Consider the following 8,354-nt stretch of genomic DNA (forward strand, 5'->3'; position numbering starts at 1 on the left):
GTCTCATCTGCAAATGAACACTGCTATTTCTCGCGCCATATCTTCGTTCGCCCAGTCTAGTCTTTTCGCTCGTTTCTAGCTGGCGTACTCACTATGTACCGAGCAACGGCTTATTAAGAAAGCCGCCGTACCTCAGACTGGCTGACTCGCTTACAAACAATAGGAATACTGCACACTTTTCTGAATCTCCCTGCGTGATTGTAGTCCCATTTGTTTTTTTTTTTTATAATGACCAAACTCTTGATTTCTCTTCATATAGATTCAAATATTCACTATTTGATCACTTGTTCCTTCGGAAACGATTCGACGGATTTTTAGGACCGTGTGTTTTAAGTCTAATATTTATTCTTGACGTTGATAGTGGTGCAACGATCGCAACCCTTTCGAACAATGATGACGTAATTATTTGTTTCACCGTGGCAACGCGGCATGCACAGTCGACCAAGTCGGTGAGAAACGGAATTATTTTTTTTAAAGTACCTCGTTAAATATATTTCTCTTGTTCTCGCCGGTGAACGGCGAAGAACGCGAGCCCCGGCGCGCACAAAGTAAAGCCAACGAATTAAGCCAGCAACGCCACGTTGCTCGCCTTTATTTTTCCCACCAAGCGTCAAAACTTCTTTCCGGGTTTTTCCTCTTTCCTGGCCGTTCTTTGTTCCGCGACGTTCCGCTTCCACGACGTTTCTCGTCGAGCTAAGATTGGACTACTGGTTGATTCGCGTCACTCTAAATGCGTCGTTTGACTTTGAAACATGCCTGCCTATTCAATTTCCCGTTCTCCGCAGAGTGTAATGATAAAAATCTCTGTAGTCTGGATTTAATAATTTATTGTCATAAAGTAAATGTCGGAAATAAAAAACATACATATGTTTGTAACTAAAATCAATGGTCAAGATTTGGAGGATTAGTGTGATGAGATTAGACGTTTCTATTCTTCATAGTCTGTTTTGTAATTCTGTGATAAAATGGATTATCATATAGAAAAGAAATAGGTTTATAAACGTAGATACATGTGTACAATCTTTCTACAAGTATTTTTCGTTTCTCTGTAATCTCTGTAAGAAATTATCGAAGTTGGAGGTTGGCAGCAGTTGTAAATCGCCAGAGAGAGATTCATTAATTTGGTCGATAATAAACTGCGAAAATTTCCTTTTTCTCTTCCCATCGGGAATCGTTGTGAATCATCGTTATTACCGACGGGCATGGATTTCCCCGGTTCGTTCCTCCTTCGAAAACCGCTGGAAAATGCAACAAATACGCGACGAGTACCTACTCTAGAAAGTAGCGGTGTAACCGGGATTATCATTGTACTCGAGAGTGGTGGCGATTAATTTAATTGCATGTAACTTTCCCTTCGCCTACTTTCTCCACCCCCGACGCACCCGTTCCGTTCTCCCGTTCCCGTACCACCCCCCGGGAAGAAGCAATTAAGCACTTCGCGTGCCGATTGGCCGTACAATTAGGGTGAATTATAATATCGTAATAATTGCGACAATTAACGTTATGTACGAACTGCCACCGGGATGATTTCTCGTTTCCCTCTGTCTCGGTTTTGCCGACGATTCTCCGCTATGCCCTCGCCTCGGTTGCCTTTTTCGTTTACTTTCCCTGTCTCTGCGCTTTGCACCCTCGTTCTGCGTGCAGAACGTTCCCGTTTTTTCCCTTTTTTTTTTGCTTCTGGATGAAGGCACGCTGAAGGACCGGATATGGTTTCCGTCCCCTGGATCGTGCAAGTGCTGGAGCAGGTGTTTCCTCAGAGATGAGTTGAGCGGGACGTTGCGATTTACGATTTCATCCGGTTATTTGCCTACGAGAACCGCAAATTTTCAAGCGTTTCCACGCTTCGATGCTTACGTGCTTTTACCTCGCGGGTAAATTTCTGGAAAACCGAGTCCCTCAGACAGCAACCCGACGTCTTAGCTTGTTTACCGCGCGACTAGAAACTCGGTCTATTCCGAGTTCGCCGCGATTATTACTGTAAACGAGGAGGACGGAACGGAGTGAACGTTGGCGGATGGAAATCATCGGGACTGGGAAACCGGGAGGAACTTCCGATAATCGAAATAATCAAACTAGCGAGGCGTCAGAGCCAGTAACGCAAGCAACAACGGAGCAACGGTTCGAGCAATCGCAGAAGTACCTCCGGGCAAGCTCTTAAGCGAATTACCATCGGATTAATTCGTACATTTATCGATGGTATTGTGTTTCCTTTTCCTCATCGATCGCGATTTTCTCTGGGGAACTTCGGTTACAGACTATAGGAGGTACCGTCTATCGTCTTTGTCGCGCTTCTTTCGGCCCGACCTCTCAGGCAACCCATTCTAGTCGGCTCTCTCTTCTTCAATTTCTTCAGCATTCGCCTCCCCCTTTTCTTAGCCCAACGACACTCGACTCGACTCGGCTCGACTCACAACCTGGGATTTCTGGGACATTCGAGAGGAGAGACTCCGAGGAGAGGTGGTCTGTGTGTACGTGCGCGCAAAGACACGCCTTATGTATTGGTGAGCATCTACGCTACCGTAGACGTCCGTCCGTGTGATTGTACACGAAAGCCCAAGTCTGGAGGCAGGAACAGGACCTAGTACATACTATATATACACCGGGTCTCCTTGCCCGAGCCAAGCCCGAGGGGTTTACGAACACAATAGTTTGAAATATTCGAGCGCCGGCAAGAAGTTGCCCTCGCGCCGGTAATTAACGAGTTAAAGTTTGGCGTCGCGACGTCCTCTCTCTCTTTCCCTCTTCTCGGTCGCACGCACCCTCCTGGCTTCTTCCTTGCCCAGTCTCGAACTCCGTCTTCGTCGGAGCGCGTTATATTCTCATTCCACCCTGCCATAAGACTCCCGGCATCCATTAGTCGAGTGCCACGAGAATTCTCCTTTTGGCTGCCAAGAAAACTGAAGATTCTATTTTTCTATCCCCGGCGCGGCGACGGCGGCGGTGCGCCCTGCTCCATAGATGTGTCGCGTCGACAGACCTAGAGTACCAGTATAGCATATTCTTTGCGAAAATCGCCAGTCGTCTGACTTAACGATTTTAATTAGCATGAATTTTAGAAAAGGAAACTGTCCGAAGTTTAAACGTCATAAGTTCTTTGTAGAACGTCTCGTGACTATTCGGACGAAATTGAAAATGGATCTTCACAGTTAGCCAAAGTTAGACAAAGTAACCAGCGAATGGACGGGCATTTTGGGGAATAGCCAAGTGGTTGGTACGCGAACGCTCGAGTTACTGGGCGCGCTTTGGACTTTAGAAACTGTTCCGCAGGAACTTGTTACGCCGAATTCTATCGAATCTCTATACCTACTCTTGTTTCTTGTCCACTATTCCTCCCATGAATTGAAGATATTGCACTCCGTGGATCATTCTCCAAGTTCTTTTTAATTCGATACCTACGAGGATTTAATTTTACCACGATTAAACCGTCCTGTTGCGTTCTTAAGAGCTCGTAACGAGTTCCCGGAGTATCTTTAACCGTTTTGCATATCGCTGGCCGATCTCCCGTGAAGAAATAATCGCGGGACCGTGGACGGATTAAAACATCACACCCCCTCCGATCCTGAACGTATGCAGATCGCGCGCTCGCCTCGGTTATACTCGCACGTACCCACCAGAAACTCGAGTATTTATGTATTCAAATCCCCGCGCTCATCGAGTGGGGCGTTTGTTGGCTCTTCTAATAGAACCGTTTATTCTCGCATTAGCATATGCACACACGGCTCGATTCACATATGCCCGCTGGTTCACGCGCACACGCCTGTCTTTCCCGCCCTTTTATCGACCAACTTGATACTTAACGCAATTCTTTTCTTTCTGCAAGATCTAAAAACTAGCACCGTTTTTTTCCCGATCGTCCATCGCAATTTTAATGACGCATTAACTTCGGTGTACACGTCAATTAACCGTGGATTTTTATAAGATTTTCTAACTCGAGAGAATATTTCTGGATATCAGTTGACCGAATGAGAACGTTTAAAGAGTGCGCCACGGAAGTGAGGGTTGATGCTGGTCGAGCGTAGATGATGAGAGAGAAAACGAGAGAGAGAGAGCGAGAGGGTGGGGGGAGAGAAGGGAGCGAGAAACACTCGGGTGGTAAACAAACTGTCTGAAACACTCCGGGTCGTGCCATTCCATTCGAGAACTCGGCGAGCCCCGCAGGTCCTCTCGACGGCATTATCTCGGGTACATATTTAAGTGCATGACATGAAGACTGTCACCCCCACTTCTCCCCCTTTTCCGTGGCTCCCACCGCTTGGCTCCTGGTAGACTCTCTCTTCCGCGCGGCCCGCAAAACCCGTGAAACGGAGAGAGCCCTCCGCAAAACTCACCCCCGCGTGAGACTCGTCTCCTAGAAGTCCTCATTTCCCGGCTGCTGCTGTCAGACGCAGCCCTGGGCGGGTCATCAGATACTAGAGCTCGGATAATGCCGAACGGAACGTATACACGTACGCCGGCCGCAGCGTAGACACGTTCACCGGCACGTTCGCGTGTCCTGTTCGCCGTTTGTATGTGCGGAGATATGATAGAAACCGGCTGATACGCATACTTACGACGCTTAGCGAGAATTAGATACTGGTTCAGTCTCTTCTATCTACTCTTTTCGGTTTTCTGTTATTTTTTTATGGCTGAGAAGAGTACTGAAGTTAGGAAATTGAAAGGTGAGCGCTGATGGTGAAAGATCACAGGAGGATTGATCGGACGGCAATTGCTTTCGATTTTCCAAGTCAGCCAGGGGCTGCCGCAAGTATTTCGATTCCCATGCCGGGACTTCCGGCGAGCGATTCGTTCAAAGGTGAGATATCGAAGTCAACAGGCAAATTCGTACAAAACGGCGAAGCACAATCACCGGCATGCTAAGGGCGGTCGGAAGTTGGCGGCTAGGTGGCAGAAGGAATGGGTGAAAATAGGCGGAACGAAGATAGAGCTAGGCACTCGCTGCGACGTGCGACGGAGACCGAAACGAAGGAAGAGAGACCACGAAAGAGGACTCAATACCGATTCAGCGATTCCGGGTCGTTTAGCATTCCATCGACAATCCGGACTGTCGACTGTCGACAGGAAAGTGAGAGTCTCTCCTTCCTCTTGTCCGCTTATCTCTCTCTCTCTCTCTCTCTCTTTCTTTCTTACTCTCTTCGTTAGCTTGGCGTTATATTCATTCCTCGTCAGCTGACTACTGATCGCTGCTTCTTTTTCTCATCTCCTTTACTCTAGTTTTCGTCCTTTAACCGTCGTGATTTGTTTTACCTTTTTCTCGAACTCTCCTATCTTCGAATTCCAAGTCCCTCGCCCTCTCTTCATCGTCGCTCGAAGCATTGAGAGTGACGTCGAGGGCATATTGTTCCGATCTTCGTGGAACCAGAAATACGTAACTACTCCAACCACCGGAAATCGCCTTCTGCGGATAACCCTTTTCTCTAGACGCCGAACCCGCGACTTGGCCAGCGAGACGAAGGTCGCCGAGAAATTGCGTTCGAGTGGCTGTTTCTTGTATTCCGAAAATCAGACCGATCAAGGTAAGTGGAAGGCAGAGGAGGCGAAGTTACTCGCTGCGGTGTTCCACAGGCAAAAGGGGTTACAAACTTTTCAACATTTCTCTTTTAACCATCGTACTCACTCGAGGTGATACTTTTGGCGCTGCGAACTCGTTCGTCGATTTTTCAACCGCGATTCAAACGTTTCCCCAACTTTTAATGATAACAATTTCTGCGATTCTCGAAGCTACGTAACCAAGCCGGTACAACGATTGCAAGGCCTATTTAGCTTTTTTCTTGGGTCGTACATAACTGCGGATGAAATCACAGATCCAAGAATTTTATGCTATGTGCAGATACGTATTATTTCGGGAATAAAGGATATTCACGGATTTTAAAGTGACTATATATGTGAATGGATATAATCGCCTCTGCGTACACGAACGGTAGAGTATATACTACACCTGAGGGAGCCGTTTAATTTTGTTTATGCGAGCACTTTGGAAGACGTAAACACGGTATCTCAATTCACCGGCGTAATTTTACCCACCCGCCTTGCCGGCTGCGTTACGATTATGGCATAATCATATCGGATTGTTATTATGGCTGATGGCTCGGCAGGGGTTTCGCCAGGAAGGGTGGCCAGGCTTATCTTTGAAATATGCTGATAGACCATCCTCCTCAACCGCGGCAGCCCCCGTTCCCTCGGCATCTTTTCTCGTCTTCACTTCTTCCATCCACCTTTTTCTTCGCGACGATGACTACGCTTTATCGTGTTGGGGCGCATAGAATTGCTGAAGGATCGTACTTCTCTCCTTGCCTTTTTTTTTTTATCACGGATTTTCAATTCACGTGCTTGATTTTTCAATCACACGCGACCGAATCTTAGGGTCGAAATCGTTTTAGTTTCGGTGTTTTAAATATTAGTATCGCTTCGATGCCACGGGGCTCAATTTGTGATCTTATTCTACTATTCTCAAAGTTCGACAACAAAATTTATTGAAGGAGATCTTATAAAGAAATATTTGTGTATTTTGAATACAATGCGTACTATTTTCAAATAAAATCAGTGTCTGTTTCAATTATTATTATTATAAATATATTATTGTCCGAATACACTTCCGTGAGTCATTGTACGAAGAAAACTTTTGGAAGACTATTTAACAGATTATGTGTATAACAATCGGGGAATTTTCGAAGAAATCCCGAGTCTACCAGGAAATCTAAATCATCGAAGGGGTCCCATTGTCCCCGATCAAGTCACGGACAACATCATCAGCTTCCTCGTCACGGTGACATCCGTATTAGACATTAGACTACCAAATAAGTGGGTACGTGCCGCGTCGCGTCGTCAGGGTTCGTGGAAGAGCGGGGGTGGCGAACCCCCTGCGGCACCCGCATGCCACCCCCACGGGGATGCAATCAGAACGTTTCAATCAACGGGTCGCCCCGTGAGGGCCGTCGAAATCGGGCCGTAGGTCGGGTGGGGTATACTATTTTCAAATAAAATCAGTGTCTGTTTCAATTATTATTATTATAAATATATTATTGTCCGAATACACTTCCGTGAGTCATTGTACGAAGAAAACTTTTGGAAGACTATTTAACAGATTATGTGTATAACAATCGGGGAATTTTCGAAGAAATCCCGAGTCTACCAGGAAATCTAAATCATCGAAGGGGTCCCATTGTCCCCGATCAAGTCACGGACAACATCATCAGCTTCCTCGTCACGGTGACATCCGTATTAGACATTAGACTACCAAATAAGTGGGTACGTGCCGCGTCGCGTCGTCAGGGTTCGTGGAAGAGCGGGGGTGGCGAACCCCCTGCGGCACCCGCATGCCACCCCCACGGGGATGCAATCAGAACGTTTCAATCAACGGGTCGCCCCGTGAGGGCCGTCGAAATCGGGCCGTAGGTCGGGTGGGGTGAGTCTCGCGATTACTCTGATAACCAACAGGCATTAAATCTTGGACCGAAGAGGGCGGAAACCCCTTCTGCTCTTTGTCACCGTGCCGCGGTTTTAAGCCATTGAGTCACGGGGATCGCTTTAAACCAGACGTCAGCCTGAAATCGTAGGGCTTCTCTTTTTATCAGTTATAAATCTCGAAACGGTCGATTTTTCACCAGAGATAATGTCTCGCCTGCAATCGTCCTCGATTACCTTGTTTGTCGGCAAATAATTATTATGCTTTCGCGAGAGTCGAATATCGTCGGGATTCATTCGTCGGGAGAAATTAAAAAGGGAACTCGGTGATATCGTTCGTCGGCGATTACATTTGCAATTTTCCCTGGATATCGGACAGCCAATCCAGCTCCGTGGAAACGGCGCTTCGCGTTCGAATCAGCCGTTCAGTCAGTCAGTCAGTCAGTCACTGATTGTGTTTTCTGATCTTTCCATGGACGCGCCTACACCAGTCGCTCGCTCACTCGTTCGTTCGTTCGTTCGTTCGTTTGTACCAGTAGGAATCCGTGCGGACACGAATGAATGGCAAATGAATGGGGCGCGGCGCCACGACGAAAAGTTAATCACGGCTCACCATATCGTTGTAAGGGAGGCTTTTCGGGGGTGTAACAAGGGGTTGCCCCTTTGGTTCCCTTGATTACATGGGCGTATCTCGATCGTGGACGATGCAACGCACCCCCGTCGCTCCACGGGGCGTTTTCGGGACCGTACTTGCGCCCTCGGCCCTTTCCTCTCTCTCTCTCTCTTTTCTTCCTCATGATCGGCCCATATGGTGCTGTTTGTTTTGTCCGACTTCGGGCCCCGTTAGGAAACAATTATGAGCCACGGTGACGGGGCACGTCGTCACGGTTGGTCGCCTTGGAATTACATGCGATTATTTAGGGTCGCCCGTTTCAATGGGACTCAATGGAAAT

Source organism: Ceratina calcarata, unplaced genomic scaffold (genome assembly GCF_001652005.2).
Source record: "Ceratina calcarata isolate Rehan_Ccalc_2016 unplaced genomic scaffold, ASM165200v1 scaffold180.2, whole genome shotgun sequence".
NCBI classification, from domain to species: Eukaryota; Metazoa; Arthropoda; class Insecta; order Hymenoptera; family Apidae; genus Ceratina; species Ceratina calcarata.